The sequence below is a fragment of the Anser cygnoides genome, chromosome 1, assembly GCF_040182565.1.
Source record: "Anser cygnoides isolate HZ-2024a breed goose chromosome 1, Taihu_goose_T2T_genome, whole genome shotgun sequence".
In the NCBI taxonomy this organism is placed as follows: Eukaryota; Metazoa; Chordata; class Aves; order Anseriformes; family Anatidae; genus Anser; species Anser cygnoides.
Window position 1 is genome coordinate 58331193 of NC_089873.1, and position 19239 is coordinate 58350431.

The window sequence follows — 19239 nt, forward strand, 5'->3', positions numbered from 1 at the left end:
CCTAATTGGAAACGGAAGACTTCATTTTAACGTGAAACCTTCCTTCCTTGTACACTAAATTTGAAGCCTCAATGCGCCTTTCTTAAAGACACCTTCCCAATACATTCACACTCTGCAAAGGAAAAATACCCCAGTGACGTACCAGCAGATGGAAAGGCTAGATATCTAGACCAGGCTTCTTACTGCAATAAGCCATCGCCTCATACAGAACAGGAACAGCCCAATCACCCTCCAAACCAACAGGAGGAGGGGAGGGAGGGGTATAGAAGTCAGGGATTCAAATTTTCATTTGTGGGGCCCAAAACCACCCGAGATTTTGTAAAGATTTCTTTTCCCCCTCAAGTCTAGGTATTCACATATTCCCCTTGATCTCAACTGCTGCTTTAAAAAGCCAGTTCCTTCAAAGGGAAAAAAAACATGCACAGTATTGGGCAGTTAAAGTCTGCCATATTAAAAATACTGGGGTGCTTTGTCTGCACCTATCTGAACATCTCTGCACAGCAAAGGCACTCAGTTCCCGCTCAGGATGTGCAGAACTCATTTATAAAGTGAAATACTTCTCTTGCCATAGTCCAAGGTTCTTGTTTGTAAAAGAGATGACATTTATTCAGTTAGTAAAATAATCCACCAGCACATAATGTGCCCCTCTCACAGCTTCTGGAAGAAAGCCCAATACACACGTTCTTGCTCCTATAAAACCTTTGCTGCAGTCACAAGCTGAAGTATTTGGAAGGGGTTTCAAAACACCCATATCAGCAAGATGCAGATGCCTGGGTTTTGTTTATGTGGCCCAGACTGTGCGAAGCAGCCATCATGTAAAGGAATGGTGAAAAGAGCTATAGTTACATGTTGGAGAACAAACCACACGAGCTGCGGTGCCAGTGACAGTGCTGCAGGTGGACATAGCTAGCCTGGGAGGAGAGATGAGAAACAGCGAAGACAAGAACCCGCGTTGTTTGTCAAAAGCAACCTGCAAAGCCACAGCCTGAGTGCAGCTGCTTCTTGCAAAGCTGTAAACTTGGTACAAGCACTTTTTGTCTTTCTAGTTATTTTCCAGCATCAGGCTAGATCATGGCTGAAGATGGAAGAGAGGAGTGCAAATGGAGAGCACCACACAGGCACCAAGCTTCACGGCTGCACTGCTCAGATCCTGCAGTCACACCTGTGTGAGTGCCTGTGTTTCTGATGAAGAAATCCACTCTCCATAGTCTCCATAATCACGTAATCCTGGCTGTTCCCACACCAGCAATTTTTTCATAAAGAGGTACCTTGGCCACATTGGCTTGAAGCATGAGAGCGTTTAATTGAATATCTGATTTCTGGCAGTGTCCGATGTTGGCTGCTTCTGAAGAACTCTGAAATATGCTCAGTGACACATGCCACTGGGCAGCGACGTGCTTCGGAGGGGGATTGCTTCAAAGATAGCTGGGGCTCAACATGTTTGTGAGCAGACAGTATAAACAGTGTAATTATTGATCTGTCTTACTATGCAAGGGCCTTGACCTGGCATTTCCAAAAACTGAACACTCTGAGCACTCTCCTTGAGGCAGCTAAGAAGAGCTAGATTTCCACAATTTCCTCAGCATCAAGCATCTTTTGGCTAGCCCCTCTGAAAATGAATGCACATGGAAATCTGTAAGCTAACAGTTCAACAAATTTGAAAAACAGCTAAGTAACCTTCCCCACCCCGGTAATGCCTTGGGATTATTTCTGTTTTGGCGAGTTGAACAGGAATATCGTTAAGTCTCATCCTTCGCTCAAGTTCTACCCCTCCTTGATTTTGTACTAAGGTAGGAAGTGCTCAGCAAGTGTTTCCTCACCATCCACCATTCGATACCTGCCTGCTCTAGTTCTGGATTTCACAGGCTGTTCTCTGTACAATCACGGAATCATCACAGAGTCATTGAACAGCTCAGGTTGGAGGGGACCTTAAAGATCATCCAACTTCACCCCCCCGCCATAGGCAGGGATGCCACCTACTAGATCAAGTTGGCCAAAGCCCCATCCAACCTGGCCTCCATCTTCCACCAAAATCTACAGCATGTTTTGTCTGATATACAAATATATATGTTTCTCTTTTTTTTCCATTATCTTTCTCAAGAGGAAACCAAACCAAACGCTATACTCAAAGCAGCTCTGGTTTTCTAAGCAGGATTAGGTTTCTACCCCCACGCTGCGACCAAGGGACTTGTGTGCTTTTTTCTTTCACGCAACTGCCTGCTGGCTTCCCACCACTGGCACACCTGCAGCTAATTCCCATCACATCCAGATGAGAGAGCAGCGAGTATTGTCCCTGACAGGGTTATTACTTTGTACTTAGGATGCTGAAACATTTAGAAAAAATATTCTGATTTCAGAGTTTATTCATATGGTACAACATCACTGTTCATCTTTAGTTACTTTGCTTCCACAAGCAACGCCACATTCTGCCATTAATCTCCTGTGACAGGGCTGTTCTGCTGCCCACGTTGATAGCATCTGTATGGAAGGAGGAACAGATGATCAAACCACACATAAATCGACTCCAGGACTGAAATTAAGAAGAGTCCCTTCAATGGAACTTTAAAGGCTTGGAAATAGTTGACATTTTTATAACGTACTGCTGATAAGACAAAAATCCCACAAAAGCTTCTCAGTGCAAGAGTATATGGAGGAATGCTGAAAATCGTAATGCACTGCTGGTTTAGAGCATCCATAAAGGATCCAGCTGCTGAGAGCCAAGGTACAAACGAAGAACTTTTTCTCCCAAAATACTTTTCAGTTTAGCAAATACTGTCTCCAACTTATCCAGATGCTGTAGACAAGCAGAGCAGGGTGAAAAATAGATTTTCTGTTTGATGCCAGTTCTATTAAAACAAAAAAAAAAACAAAAAAAAAAAAGGAAAAATAGTTAGAGAATGGAGCAAGCATTTTGTTTGGTTGCAACATTTTGGCTTCGAGCCTTTAAAAACATCCAAAATGAACCTGAAGGGTTTTGAAATAAAGTTGTGGCAAATCGGAAGATGTTGAAAGGAGTGCTTCAGCTGCTTTGAAGTTTGGGCACTTGTTTTTCTCTCTCTCTTTTTTTTTTCATATGAACAATTCGACTAAACTGACATTTAGGTTTCACAAAGTGACATTTTCTTTCCAAGAACACTTTTGGCCAAAAAAATGTCACTTCTCTGTGTAGCAAACAGATACAAAGAGTAAGCTCTCCAAATGACATTCCTTAGAACAGCTCCAACCCATCCTCAAAAGCAAAAATGAGATGCAAAATCCAAAATACACAACTTTAGTCAAAGTGAAGCGCACAAGGCAAAGTAAAGTAATGAAGAGAGCTTTATGCTCGCAGGAACTTCTGACTGCTGCCATCCACTTGCTGAGGTGCAGGTAGAAATACCACCATGCTCCAGGTGAATTTGAAATAAGTGATGTAAAGATGAGTTCATAAAGCTCCTCACTCTCAGAAAAGAAGCTTTTCATTGCGAAGACATCAATGAGGAGGACTGCTGCCTGGCTGGGCAGAGCAGCCTCGGAGGTGAAGGCCAACCCCAGCCTGTCCCACGGCCTAGCAGGGCCGGGGTGGTGGGACAGGTTAACACGGCCGTCCCCTGGCTCAGGAATGGGACAAACCAGACAAGTCCCTGCCAAGGAGAGCCCCCAGGAGCCAGGTAAGTGCAGGACCGTGTGGCTCCTGGCCAGGTGTGGGTGGAGGTGAGGGCCAGCCCTGGTGACGCTCCCAGGGCTGCTGCACTCGGCTGGTGACATGCACCATGACATCCATCTCTGACGTAACAAGCCTGAAAGCAGCCACACAACTGTATTTGAAACTAAAGAGGAAAGTGCAAAGCTTTGAAGTCAGAAGGCGTATAATGAATTCGGCAAAACTTTGTATTTCAAAGCCGGTTCTATTTGCAGAAGCCATCTGCCCAGAGAAAAGCTTGAACACACACCTCTGACAGGAGTCAAAAAAGTGGAGGGAAACAGAGCTCGCCGAGGACGTTTCACATCACCTGTTCCCACAATATCTGAAATGTCACTTAGTAGTGCAGCAGCCTCCATCCTTATATCAATTACAACATTTACATCCAGCTCCCCCGAGGTCGCTGGCATTTGAAGCAACTGTCCAGTCCAGTAGCTCCCAGCACTTTCTAATGAGATATGCCAATAAGACGTCACTGCTTGTCCCTCCTAATGATAACTACGAGCTCTCTGGATCTTCCCCTTAAGCCACTGTCTCACTTATCCCCTTATTGAGATTTATTGATCTCCCTTCTCTCCCTTTCCCTGCACTCAGCCTCTAAGCCGTGTGCTGAGCTGCAACCCCAGAGATGGCTCCAGCCAGGAGGACAAGGGGTAGAGCAACGTGTGGCCCTTTTCAGGAACCCTCAAGCCAGGTTATGGCACCAAGCAGAGGACACAAACCCACCCCTTGGGCTGAGCCAGCAGCTGAGGCAGCTTCCTCCACCACCACCACATCCCCAGGGCATCTGTCAGCTGCGCTGCTCTGCGGCGTGCAGCATGGGCGTACATTTCTGCAGCAAGGCAAAAAAAAGAAGGATCACGTAAAGCTCAGAACAAGTCTGTTTAAGAATTCCCTCTGATACCGCTAGCCTTTCATACAGCACATAAGAGCCATTAAAATTCTGTCTGATAACCAGCTTCCTGAGAGCACGAGAGCTGGGCGATAGCACATCAGCGCCAGGCTCCACCAATATTTCTCCTGGCTTAAAACAGACCCTTAAGTAAGCCTAGAAGTCACCCGTGAAACAAACCCACATTGTAGACTTTGAGGACGAGTCTTGGCACCACGAGGAAGCAGAGAAGAGCAGAGGTCATTCCCATGGGAAAAGGATGAATCCTTCTCCCCGGGAGCTTGCATAAGCCATGAGGCAGAGCAGCCCAAGGGAGGCTGGTCACGGCCACGGCCCTAGCAGAGCCAGGAGCTGCATGGCTGATGTCCACCTACCTGTGGGGAGCTGCTCCCCGGGTCTCTCCACAGCTCTGCCGCTGGTGTTTGCAGACCTTGAGGGATCATCGCTGTCTTTGACCCTAATGAAGACAAAAGCTGTTGAGGAGAAGAGGGAGGCAGTAAGCAGGCAGAGAGAGACAGATATCATGGCTGTGTAAGCCTGGCTTTATTAGAAATCAGCTTAAAAACAGTTCCCTCTTACTCCTGAAATCTTGGCTGTCTTGTGAGGTTCACAGGACGCAGCCTGTTGTGAGCGTACACGGTCCCCACCACTGTAGTATTTCACTACATAATAACCTTTAATATATGTTGCTTTTAAACGTTCCTGCCAAAGAACTATTTCTTCATCCGTGCTAGTTTGCTCAATAAGTATCAGTCTTTGCTCACCTGGGCTCACCTTCCTGCCTTGCTGGTGCCACGGCAGCAGGTGAGAAATCAGCCCCTTGTCCCGTGGCAGCACGGCCCAGAGCCCTGCTAGGAAAGGCTCCATAGCACGCTGCGGAAGGAAAGTGTAATGAATTTTCCTGATGGCCTTGAGACGGAAGCTTTTGGCCCACCTTTGTATGCAGTTCTGTCAGTCCAAGAGGTTGGTTTTCTGTGTCTGTAGCTCTGCCTGAGTGCATGGACATGGATCATCCTGGCCGTGGCAGCAACTCAGAGCGATGCTTCAGAGCCCCTGGGCCATGCAGACACATGCCAAGGTCCCAAACACATCTATAACCCTGCAACAGAAACGAGATTGCTGCCACTGGAACCCAGTCCTATCTCTGATCTTACAAGGCTAACAGTTAAAATAAAATAAACCCATTGATAGGCCCAGAAGCAAATTCACACCAGATCCTTCCTGCATTACCACAGTATCCTAGCAGGAGCCCAGGCCCCACCTGAGTCATGGGTCACCTTCTGCAGCTGGTTTCTGCCAGGAGAAGCACACACAGGTACAATCTTCTCTACAAGATTTTGGTTCAGCTGCCTCCCCTGGCACGCGTCTGTGCACCAGCACCACCCGTCTCGACTTGTAAGAGAAGGATACGGCCAATACCAGCGGCTGGATTTTTCCGTCCTTTCTTTTTAAAATGGCAACATTACACATGTTATGGGGGCATCCCAAATGGAGCATTTTTTGTTATTTTTCTTCTCCGATACGAACTGAATTGGCTGGTGGAGCAAGCTGCTGCCTAAGCCAGCGGTGAGTGGATTGCTAGGTTTCAATGCGCAGAGTTCGGCACTAGACATAGCCTGGGAAGAGATGCCTTTTGGTCCCCAAAGCGTATATGGCAGGATGGGAGAGAGAACAGGGGCATCAGAAGTTGGAAAAATTTCCAAACTAGAACAGCAGCAGCAACCCCTGGTTCAACACTCTGACCCCAGCCCATGATTGCAGGAGTGGAGGACATCCTCTTCCAGGAAGAAGGTGCCTCACCATGCAGCCCAAAATGATGGACGTGGCATCCAGGGTGCTTCCTCCCAAGGTGTTTTAAGTATATACAACAAGGAGTCAAGAAATTTAAGCAACAACAGCCAAATTATTTGCATTCCAGAAATATGCAACTGATGCTTTAATAACTACCGGCAGTACCTATGTGTCAGCATTTTGAAACTCAGATCATTTCTTTGTCAGACCAAGAGGAGGAGAAGGAGGCTGGTAAAGACAAGCTGAGTCCAGGCTGGGCACTGACGTGGGGGCTATTGCAGGCACCTAGCTCTGCCCTGCTCCAGGAGGTCTGAGAAAGCGGGAGCAGGGCTCTGCTCCAGCACAATCTGGCATTTAAATGGCACTCTGCTTTGAAGAGCGCCTGCGATAAAACAGCATCTTCTTGCTGAGAAGATGTGCTCCCAGCAAGGATCAGGGTCGTATCTGCTGATTTTAATGACAGAAAATGAGCTTGTGACATATTAGTGGTGCTATCATTGCAGAGCTAACGTGGCCAAGAGATAATTAATGGAAGATGTGTGGTTGAGCCTGTAAGTCGTACATTGGCTCTTGAAAAATAAACTGCACTCCCGATACAGTTTGGAAATCAAACCACGGCACTGTGAAAGAGATGCTTTACAATAGCAAGCGGCCTTCTGATAAAGTGATTTGAAAATTAAAAATGTTCTGAGTAAGCGTCTGTCTGCCAGTCTGTGCTGCTCTCTTCGGTGTTGTCCTAAATGCCCCCCAGTTTCCCCACCAAGTCTCAGCGTTATGTAGCTGGTGACTCCTGCTGACGCATGTTGATGCATTCGGCTGAACCACACGCTAGCACGAACCAGAGCTCACCATATTTCTGGCTGTAGAGCCAGAGTAAACATGGCCCTGCGCCCAGACAGTGCTGGCAGTGGCTAGAAAACCAAGACTGGGAGTCTAACAAGAGAACTGGGAAAAATCTGCTCCACTGAAGACACAGGGCAGGAGCCCTTCTGCCACCACCCAGCACACTAAGAGTGTTCCCGCAGCCCTGTTTCACTGTCAGGAGCAGACACTGAAGATCCCTTCCCTGGATCTTTCCTACTCCTCATAGCCACTCACAGACCATTTCCTAACCATGTCCCCATTTCCTACCTATGCACAAGCATCAGGCAGAGCTGCCAAGGAGCGAGGACTGTCCGACAGTTGTGCTGCTCTGCCGCGGGCTCCCTGTGTGGCTTCATCACATCATGTCACAGTTTCTCCCCCAGAAAATCACCTCCTTACCTCCCAGGGGCCTGGGAGGATGAAAACAGCAACAAGCACAACGTGTGAAGTTATTACAGCCGTCAGTACAGGCAGGCTGTCAGCTTTAGCACGCAGGATGCTGGCAAGCGTGGTCCTGAGAGCATTCCCAGCAGCTGCCCTGTTGGGTGAAAGTGGAGAGAGTTGGGAGAAACTGGAGAAAGTGCCTTTGGGCTCAGGGCTGGACCACATCCTGACCATTTTCTGCCTCAGGGTGAGAAAGTAAACCTCTTCCACCAGGATTCTCCTTTCCTTCTAAGAAAAGGCAGCAAAGGACACCTCTGCCGTCCTGGAAATGAAGCAGAGGCTCGTGCCCTGCTGTGTGGCAGTCTCCTGATGGAAAGAAGCTGAGAAGCTGTACTGAGAGCCTCCGCTCCTCCCTCCCCGACAAAAGCAAAAGCTAGGTGTGGACAGATGCTGTCAAACTCTGCACCACATCAGCTCTTGCCACAAGTGCTCCCTTGCCTCAAACCACCCTGGGAGGAAGCACAGCGTAAACAGTCTGGTAAGATCTGTTCCAGACGCCTGCTGCGGCACATCAGAAGATTAACATATTAACTCCAAAAAGCCCAGTAATTTTAAGCAAAGCTCTGTACATAAAGGGAAAGAAGCTTTGCAGGGATCAGCAGAGTTTGGTGCGGGGCAACCAGGGAAACCTGTTAACAGCAGACTCTGTGGATAATTGAGAAAATTATTCAACGCCGCTTCTGAAGGACTTTTGATTACAATATTGCCTGTGTCGGTAATACTTTTCTCCTACTCTTTCCAAATACACATGCACAATGGTTTGCTTATCCCTAGCTTTTGACTTACAATCAGACAAACATAGGCTCTGCTCCTTCTGGGGCTCCAGCTGAGCAGGGCAAGCCAAATAAGACACTGCAGGAAAGATCATGGGCAAACACATCCATCTGATGTAGGAGGTCATTATGTCTTTTTGCACATTAAGTACCCCACGCAACCAGGCACTGAAGTATTACTCGATGAAAGCGACAGCTCACAATTACACAAGCTGAACTAAAGGACCTGCGGCTGAGACCCCCCAGCGTATGGGCCAGCAGCAGGGAGTGAAGGTGGGAAGCGAGAGCCACGGGGAGCCCAGCGTAATGGGACCCGATGAAAGAAAGGGGACTGGCCTGACGCGCCATCCCGGAGCCTGGCAGACTTCTTCTAAGGACAGGTTGCAGCATCTTGTCACCACGGCCAGGCGACCAGAGCAGTCTGCCCACAGCCAAATGCGCCTTCTGTGCAAAGGGAGGAAGAGGCGCACGCACAGCTCATCCATTTATTCATGTGGAGAGAAAAGGGGCATGTCTAGGCCGTGCTTGTGCACCTGGCCTGGCCCACACCAGGGCCCCATCTCACCCCAGACACCACAGCCCCAGTCCTGGCATACATCTGCCCTCACCTTGCTCCTGAGCGGGATCACGTGAAGTGCCCACCTATGACAGCCACCTCCGTTTAAACACCCACAAACCAAACCAGCCGACCGTTCAGCAGCCCAGAGTCCCTGCCTTCCCCCAGGGTGGATTTCTTTTGAAGCCAGCTATTCTCATTTTGCTGCCAACAGTCCACGCGCAAGCTGCTTGGTGAAGGTAGGCTGTCGCCCCAGTTCCGTCCTGTCCCCGTCTTTCACCCCTGCTTCACACAAGGAAGATGCATATTGCATTTCACATAAGCCCAGGCGTATGTGAGTGATTTTGTGTGACCAGCCACGTATAATTATCCTAGATGTAGGCCTATAAATGATTCATTAAGATCTGTATCAGCTGGTTATTTAATGTGTCCTGCTAATTAAAACTTTGTGATAAAGACAACTACAAGCTTTCTGTAATTATGCCTCTGGACAGCGCGATGCATTTCCAACTAGTATTTGCAGTCCTGGGTGTGTGTTGACACTTAAAGTTAGGGTAGAAAATATAGGTTAACTGCTGCTCTTAATTGCTCTTTGTGAATAAGGTTATTGTAGGATTTCATTGTACAACAGCCCGGTTCTCTTCTGCATAGTGCACATTACAGGCACCGTTAGGTGATGATGCACGTGCACTGCGTTATCCTTTGGTATGTACAAAGAGCCTGTGAAAACTCAAAAAGGCCATTTCACCTACAAGAAATGTGTCTGGCTTTCAATACTGCTCATTTGGAAAAAAAAAATAAAAAGAAAAAGAAAAGGGGTCCAAAGTCATGATAGAGGAAACACAGCACATTTCACCCTACTGGCTCAAATGTGTCATTTCTTGTTCAAGCCAGAGATCCTGTTCATCTCACCACAAGCTTCTTGAGTAAGGTCCGCAAATCTGAGGTGACCATCAGCTGGACACATCGGTGTCAGCAGAAGAAAACACAGTGACTTGGGAAGCACATCAGACCCTGTTTCATTGGCCTAAAAAGGAACTATGTTAAGTTGGCTTCGATATAACTAAGCAGGTCTAACTCAGCTTGTTGCCAGTCTTGTTCTCTCAAAATACGGCTTCAAAGGGAATATGCCTATGTGTGAAATAGGCAGGGACTTTAAAATGTTTTTTTGCAATGGCTATCGATGTAATAAAATGTCAATAGCGAATGATAAATGCTAAGTAAAAGAAGCTTTTCCTAAGCAGCTTATGCTAAGAACATAAATCTTCCCCCACTACCAAAAGTCTACATTAAGTGTAGTTCTTCTAATCTCGTCGGCAGCCTGGTATCACTGCCAGGATAAACATAAGATCAATCGCCTCGGTGGCTCTTCCACTGCAAGCTCTGCTTGGTTAATCACAATGGAAGATGACTGCCCTCATGTCGACATTTGGCACCTCCTGGGAGGATACTCAGCTTGCTCCTGTTGTGACTGGAGCAGGGCATGTTTCACCCAGGGGAATGACTCAGGTGTAACTTGTTGGCTCTTGTTAGCCACAGAGCACTGCTTAAACCCTGAAGTCCACATCCCATGGGAGCAATGCACTAATTTATTGTAATCTGTGGTTAACTTCTACAAACACTAATTTGAGAGAAGACACAATGAAAGCTATAGAACAGCCTCTCAAATGAATTTAAGTCCCCCAAACGTGACCTGGTATAGTGTGCACCACTGTGGACAGCACCAGTAACTCACCAGAGTCAGCAAAGCATGAAGTCATCTCCATGCCTACCCTAAACACTTTCTTCTCCCCATGTCTCTTTCTAGCTTCTCATATCCAGCCTCTTCCACATGGTGCTGCATCTTCAAAACCTACTGCAGGACAAAGCTAGAATGCAGTAGGTAAAGAAAGTCTTCAAATATAACTTAGTGTAAGTTAACATTTTTACAGACAGACTGACCTTGTGTCTGCAATAGCATAAGGTAGTATCTAAAAACTTTGGCCACATCAAACAGCATGTCTCTTGTATAAGAAAATTAACAAAGCCCAGTTTCCTACAGATCTAGCCTTCCACCATCTTATGGTGGGTCCTCTGTTTCTTCTTAGCTACTCTCACAGTACTGTGGAGGTGATTACTCCACAGTCATTCCTATCTCAACTATTCCTTGGTGTGGGGTGAGGTCTGAGTTTTGAGTAAGGCTCTTTAGTGCCCCACAATAACAGACGTGGACCTGTGCATCTTCCTTGACGGTTCCTCAGGGGAGCACTCCCAGCACAGCCTTCTCCTCTGTGGGAGCATTTCACAGTGCTTCTCTATCCAGTGATCTACTTTAATTAAACTGATAGGAACTTAGCTACGTTTGGGACTCCTGCTTAGAGTTTATCAGAAGTGATTCAGACTGGTCAGCCTCAAATAAGAAGGTACAGACCAAGCAAGAGTTTCAGTCTAAAATCTCTCACGGGACAAAGAAGTTCACAAAGCAGGCTTCAGGCCTGTGTGTGCTAGCCCCAGCCTGTGATGGCAGAGATGACGCCAGCACATTGTTATCAGCTTATGGAGAGGGACTCTGGGCTCAGAAAACAGGGAGATAAAGCCGAAGCTGCCCATTAGCTCCTCAGCAAGCACCACCCTTGCTACTGTCTTTGAGGAACGTGGGATGCAGCATTAAAATTATGAGATTTTAAACTGAAAGTAAGCTCTACTCCATTTGCCATCAGTATACAAGCACACCAATATCTCCACACATGTCAGTGTCACACCTCAGACATCTTTGCTCTTCAGGAGCATCTCGCAGAAAAGCCCCACTGAGTAGTACTTCCCAGGTAATAAGGGAAATCAGGCAGCAGGCAGCCCACAAAGGGCTCATCTGTACGTTGGTCAGCCCTGGTTTTTCCCAGCTACCAGTATAGCTACTTCAGCGTAGTGCCCGGGACAGACAGAAAAATATTTCTATGGGGTGGTAAAATTCAGTCAAACTTACCATTCTGTAAAAATACTTGGAAAGACAGCTTATCCCTGTCAAGGTTCACACTTGAGCAGTATCGTAGGGCAGGAGCAGTAGGTGCAGGTGAGGCTTGGCATTAACAGCAGATACAGATGTGTGCGGAGATGGAGTTCAAACAGGCTATAGTGTCCCCGGGCCCAGCAAGCATCCTTTTGCATGAAACAGGAACAACAGCAGTGGGAACACCTAGAGCATAAAGGACAAGGAGGGGAAAAGCCTACTTGCTACCTCACATGGACCCTAAACTAGTCTTGGAGCCACATGCAGTGTGAGCAGGGCAGAAGGAAAAGCCTAGAGCCACTTGCTGCGTCCCTTGCTTGGTAAGCAACTCCGTGCCACAAATTTGAGAGTGGCTGTGCCTTTCTGCTTGCTTATTGTTTGGGTGTAGCAGCACTGGTGGAGAGGGCACAAATTCCCATTGCAAAAGCTATTTCACTGAATAGCAGAGGCACTTGTGCAAAGGAAACAGGAAACACAGATTCCCACTTGCTCTGCAGTACTTCGCTGTGGCCTTTGAGTGACATCATCCTGGCATTCTCTTCCAAAAGCAGGTGGTTGCAGGCATTGACTGAGGGTAGGAAATGAGTTTTCACTTCCCTGAAAAGATATGGAAACAGAACAGGATTACATGTCTTACTCAAGGGCCAGAAGGAAAAATGGGGTCAAATCCGGAATTAGAGTGAATGTGCTCCAACAAGATGCTCCAAGCTCTAGGCTTGCATGCTGCCTAGCACAATGTGGCCGTAATCCTGCTGAGGCCCCCAGGCAGCACAGCCGTATGCATCAGCATGAGCTTCTAATCCCAGCCCAATGCCCAACCCAGTAGGCACTGCCTGACTCACAGAAAGGATTAGCCGGCAGAGTGTAAACAATAGTTGCGGGAGTCACTGTGCCCATTGCACAATCGTTTTGTGCTGACTGCACAGAAATTCCTGAGAAAATTAGGATGTTTTGGTGAGACATAACTGAGATTTTCAAATACAAGTAATGGGTATTCTCACTCTTTGACCCTAGGGATAGCCCATTAATATCATTGCACACCATTCCCAAATCTGAGTCAAGCAGATTAGCAAGGATTGGAACTCACATTTGTACCACGAGGCAATAAAAACAAACTACTTACAAGATGATCCTCTGAAGCATCCGGACCATGTCTAGCTTTTCCCATGAACCCGTCCTACTTTCTTTCATCATAAACTGCCTCCGTCACAAGGCAGAACATGTGGGAGAAGAAGGGAGCGTTTGGGAAAAATCAGCAGAAATTAGAAAAATTAACATTTCTTTACGAGAACGAGAAAATTGGATATCAAATTGATGTTTTTCTGTTAAAACACATGCTACTAGCCTAGAATTCAATTCCAGGAATAGCTAAGGGCTGGCATGTAAGAGAAAGTCAGAATTGCTTGAGTTACCGTAACTCAAGAGGAACTCGTCTGAGGACAGCCAGCTTGGCTCCGCCACCAGCAGCCACTTCACAGACCACACTCAGTCTAATCACTGCAGTTTCATGGGGCTTGGGCCTCGCCGTTCACTTCCCAACAGAGCTGCATAAACCACCTCCAGCTCAAGTTAGAGGGGGACATATTAAATACAAGTTGACCAGGGACAGTCTTCAGGTTATGCCTCAATTTAGTGAAGAAAAAAAAAAAATGGGGTCCTGTTGTTGTTATTTAATTTCCTTTCGTATTCAGCCTTTTATAATTTGTGATGGTTTCAGCTGATTTGCCTCTAATTTCACCACCCTTTCCATAAGAAAAACAAGATAAATTATAATAAATCAGACTTAAAGCTTGCCAGTCTGGATGCATTGGTAGAGGAGACAAAATAAGCTCTCACAAAGAAGGGTTACTGCTAACCTTGTCAGCAAGCACAAAGAAAACCAAGGGGAGTTGCACGTGCTAATTTTGTTATCTTTCCGAGGCTTGTCATCTCAAAAACCCTCAGGCATATTTTGAGACCCTCCCTCTCTGTCAGGTGCAAATAGGAAGCGTGGTCAGCATGTGTTCCTCAGATCCACAGCAATAACAATGAAATCACAATTATGATAAATGGTGATCAATGATAAAATAATGGTAGAAGGAGCAGGAGCAGGAGCTTCTGCCTGCCCACCTGCCTTTCACGCACCACCGCAGCGAGCATCTGTGATGGGCACCCAGCTCCCCTGGTGGGACCAAATCCTTTCTTTCTGTCCAGGCAGGGCACATGCTCCCACACAGCTGAAGTCGAAAGAGCATTTGCTATTGACTTCCTAAATGAAAGGGGTTTCAGTGTGAGGGGCTGGGCCCTGACAAGGAGCCCTTTAAGCTTTGTGCGCTGGCAGAGCTGATGGCAGCAATGGGCACTTTGTTGGTCACGTAGTTGGGGTTGTCGTTTTGCACGAGCAGCCTCTGATCTGGGGACAACCCATGAACAGTGAGGAAGATATTAAATCAGATAAGCACTGCCAAGGCATTAGAGGGAAGGGAGGATAGCAGTGGCCTCTCTGGGAAAACTCTCCCAGTAGTCCTGAGAGAGAACCAGTTTAACTAATGGGGTGAGCTATCAAACTGCGAACGCCGCTCACAGCTACAATGTGCTGAAGTGAATATCCCTTTTGGAGAAATGATCCGACTTACTCTTCTCTTTCAGCTGCAGTTTTCAGCTTGCCCACATGCTCACAAGACAACCTTCATGTAGATGTGTAGTCTTGGTGGTTTTCTAATCACAGGGGCTGAACATAAGAGAGGCGTATGCCAACTTAGGGCCTATATTTGTATCCACTTACCTTTTGCAGAGCAGACTAAACAACTAGAGAAACACCAGATCAAGCAGTTGTTGCTGGATCCATGTGCTGGCTCCCCTTGACCCAAGGCAAATCCTGCTTTCTGTGAGGCCAGTGCAAAGTCTCCCATCGGATTTGAGTACAGCCGACTACACACAGGTTAACAAGGACACCAAAAGGAAACAAACCCTGGGGCTGTTCATAAAGATCTGGAAGCAACGTGCCTGAAATAGAGTAATTCAGTCTGCATAAGCATCCCTCACGCATACAGACTGTTTTCATAAACATAACAGCAGTGGAACAATAAAGAAATTTTGTCATTAACTGCAAGATCTAGGCATTACTTTGGTGTACCTCGTACTAGGCCCGGCAATGATCCAGTCACGTATGGAAGCAGGGAGGTTGCTGCTTACGGGTACTGCTGCCCCTGACATGAGGCATGCTTTGACTATTGAACATCGGAGCATCCTACAATCCACTGATTTTCTAGGTAGTGGAGTAGGAGGCTGTAACTGACTGAGTAGCTATTTATTCCCTTAACCCTCTTCCTTTCCCTGCATCTTATTTCCAGGTGGGCAATAATCTAGATTACCTTTGTGATTACTAGAGTATCTTTGCAATGTAATAATAATAATAATAATAATAACAACAACAACAACAGTCCATACCTGTTCAGTAAAGCAGAAGAAATCTTTAGAAACAAAACAGGGCCCAATGCTGAGAAAAGACTAATGATCAGCTCTGATTACAAGGCTACAGAAAGTCAAAAAATGTGAAATAAGATTCCAAAAGACAGTTATTGAGCAATGCAAAAGAAGAAGACAAGCTCAAAGGCTTTGCCAGTTCACCACATGAGGAAATTCCTTCCTATCCTAAGCATAGCCAGGGATTCAGCAGCATGTCCGGGAGCAAATATCATGAGTTGATCTAGCTTGTTTTTATCCAGGCGTGACATTGGCACTCAGAAGATGATGCTGGGTTTTGATCTTGCCTTTTAATAGTTACACAAGGAACGTCCTACGGCAAAAAATTCCTAACGCTGATCAACCTTTTAGGGCAAAAGCCATACTTTCCAAGTGTTTGATCTAAATTCGGTTATTTTTTAATTTCCAGGAGTAGCCTTTTGTTTTCATGTTGCTACGTAGTTCACATAGTTTCCTGTGCAGGTCCTGAAGATCTCCTGAAGACACGTCAAACTCTGCATAGAAGCCTAAGGCCCGATAGGGGTTAATGCATTTAAGCTGTGAAAACACGTTTCTGTAAGTAAGCGGTAGCAGAGCTCTGTAGAAATCTTGAATCTGCAGTAATTTCACATACAAGGAATGCCTTGTGGTTCTTGATGGAGTCAGGTTGCTCTTGTAATTTCCCTCCCTGGGGTGGTGGCGGCTGCTCGCCGGGAGGGCAGGCCGCGTGGGGCCGTCACCAGAGACACCTCGTGGGAAGGCGCCGAGCGCAGCGGGGTTTGAGGAGTGCAACTGGAGTCAGGGATATTCAGCACTACAAAGGATCCCGATCCTTTAAAATGCTTTTCGCTGTTGCAGGCCAAAATAATTAAAAATTCAGGGCATACCATGTTTGTGTACTGATGTCTCGCATGTCCAGACGCTTTACGCTAAGCCCTCCTAACAGCCGTATAAACCGTTCCTAGTCTGTTTTGGCAAGCTGGCCTGATGATTCCTGCTTCTGATTAGAAGTGTTTCCTTCCCCACCCGCTGAATCCATCCTCCAGTCAAGCCGTGGCACTGGAGCGAAAAACAGCAGACCCAGGGGGGTCATTTTCAGTCACCAGGCCTGGCCGCCCAGCGGTACATGGCACAGGGAGACTGGAGCAGCAGCAGCCCTCCTTGCAGTTCATTATGCAGCCGGGCAGGGCTTTTTTGTGTAACGTAGCTTCTCCCAAACCAAAGCTATGCTAAGGTGTAGTCCAAGGGAGACAGTCCAAAACAGCATTTTGAGGTAAAGCACTACAGACGTTGCAATTATCCCAAAACTAAGCATTATACATTCAGAATGAAAGAGGCACCGAGAAATAATGCAAGCCTGGCTGAGCTTGGAAATAAATACTTACTGCAGCCAAAGCAACTCGCCTTTTCTTTAAGGTGATTCATTATCAGAACCTTAAAACTATAATAAAAGTACAGGCATAGAAGTGCAGAGTGCGGTAATCTGGTTATCTTACAACAATTTAAGGTTTAAGGTCTAAAAATGATAAAAGCAGAATCTGAACATGAGACAGTAAGACAAAATAACATTACCCTACGATATAGTTGCAACAAGATTTGACAAACCTCCTCCCGTCTTCTCCTTCTCTATTGCCCAAGATAATGTATAAATATTTTTCTAGTTAAAGAATGAGATATCCTGGTGCAATGTGGGGAGAGATCAGACTCTGATTAAGTCCTGAGGAGACCAAAAAAAGGGAATGGGTGAAAGAGGAAGTCTGCTTCTCTATATCTTTTATTCTGTTCTTGATCATAAATTTAAGACCATAAACTTTTTATAAGTATCAAATCCCCCATTACATGAGCTATCTAAAAAATGTGATAGGTGGAAAGCAGAGTGCAAAGATGCAAAGCCTCTGCATTTTACGTCAAGAGCAAAAAAAAAAAAAAAATGAGAGCCCTGCTTTTGTGTGCTTACCCATTGTTACAACTGGTGTATGCCTGTCATCCCAATTTGGGATCTGCAAGCAAAAATGCAAAGTCTCTCATTGCATTTGTTATAACTCTTCACCGAGGTGTCCAAAGGGAGGCAGGGAGCCGTGCACAGAGCTGTGCAAGGAGCTGGTAGCAGAGAGGAGAAAATGCAACCCTTCATGGCTGCATTAGCTCCGTGGCAAGCAGCAGCACAGGAAGGGAGAGGCAAGGGAAGCATTGGTACCTGAATTGCAAGAGTGCATGTAAGAGTATTTCTTTCCAAGTCTTCAGTGCAACCTGCAGCAGCAGCTCCTTAAAACCAGACGTGATGGAAGAGGCACAGCTCCCTTGCTGTTTTGCCTTCTAGCCAAAGGTCAGCTTGCACCGAGCTTCTGTCCTTCCTGACACACTCACTAGTCACCAAACCTGATAGAGCAGGGAGCAAGAAGGAAATCAATGGACAAAAAGGCTGATCATGCATCTGTAACAACATGGTTCACATTGGTGATGCTGAATCCTCCTGCTGCATGTCTACTCAGTCTCCCATGAGACCGCCATATCATATTTAGGATGCTGTCCAATTTCAGCTTACCTTCTTTTCATTTTGCAGAGCAGTGGAATTTAAGATCTGGAAGTGCTGCAGAGCTAGTACACTGCAAATAGCAACCAGCGTCTTTCTGCATCACTGTACCCCTGGAGCTCAGCCACAGGACAAATCCTTCCCCACCTATGGATTTATCTAATCGCTTTTCTCTGTTCAGAGAGGAATTATGTGCTAAAATACAAAGATACTGTTCCAATCCTGTGCATAATCCTGGTCTCTCAGACACTTTTCTGACCAGCATCATCTGATGCACAACCCTCAGGCTCCCCACAATGAGAAGCCCTTAGGTGTTTCCATGCAGTTTTACTACCCAGGGAGCACCAGGTAGGACAGTACAGACTTTTAGACCTTCCTAAACAAACCTATTTGCTCACAGATTACAGCAAGGAGGTATGCAGCCACCTGCCTGCATCTCTGTCCCCCCAGGTAGCTGTGCTGCCAGCAGGTCCCACGAACCTGGCAGGAAACCCAGAGACTCCAGGTCACCTACTTTTGCCTCTTGTTCTAGAGATCACCTGCTCCTTAGCGGAGGCATTTCTCTGTAAGGCAGTATGTGGCACTTCTGCCCGCTCCCCTAGAACTAGGATTTTCCGTGTGACAGAGCCATTTGGAGGCAAAGACTACCAGTGGCTGCCAGGGCGGGGTGCCACAAGGTTGATGTGCCTTCCACGTCTAAGACTGAGCTGGTTTCCTGCCTCCAAAAACCTCATGATATTCACCAGAACAGAAATGAATTCACAGGCTGCTGCTGGCGTTCTCAAAACCCTCGCTGTCTTTCCAATTTAGGAAATGGAAAATAGAGAGTTCTCAGAATCTGCCTTCCCTACGTAGGGTGGGCATCGTACAAGTTGTACCTTACCGGCTTGGGCTTTAAAACCTTTATTTGTCTAAGCTGAAACCACAGCACTGTTTTCCATGCGTACCGTGTAAGTGCAGCTCCTGGTCAAAGACGAATTCCCATCAGGCTCCCCGTATTCTTGCTGCGGGTACCCAGCTGGGACCATGCACAGAGCGCACGCACGGCAAGTACCAAGCAGTGGAGAAGCCTTGTGAAGGGAAAGCGAGTCTCCTGTTTATATTTCGAGCTAGTATTTCCTGTAAGCTGTGATGTTACAAAGTCAGGCACGTACAGTATTATAAAGACGTTTCTCCTTGCCCCTTTGTACACCGCTTGACAGAAGCAAGACAGAGTTTCTGACAGATGCTGATGAGATGAGCTATCTGGTTACAGAGTTGAAATATTTGGAAAG

The 19239-nt window shown here is 46.7% G+C and overlaps 1 long non-coding RNA gene across 1 annotated transcript in view; it reads right to left on the minus strand.

Annotated features, from left to right (window-relative positions):
* Positions 1-3589: 3589 nt before the first annotated feature.
* The window catches only part of LOC125182193 (uncharacterized), a 38405-nt gene continuing 22755 nt past the window's right edge, over positions 3590-19239 (minus strand). Inside the window, exons 8-15 of the long non-coding RNA XR_010831628.1 lie at positions 17630-17811; positions 14753-14973; positions 13112-13185; positions 11965-12585; positions 7497-7767; positions 5509-5673; positions 4949-5047; positions 3590-4514 (exon numbers count right to left, since the gene is read on the minus strand). This is a non-coding gene — a long non-coding RNA (uncharacterized lncRNA). The remainder of the gene's footprint in view (positions 4515-4948; positions 5048-5508; positions 5674-7496; positions 7768-11964; positions 12586-13111; positions 13186-14752; positions 14974-17629; positions 17812-19239) is intronic.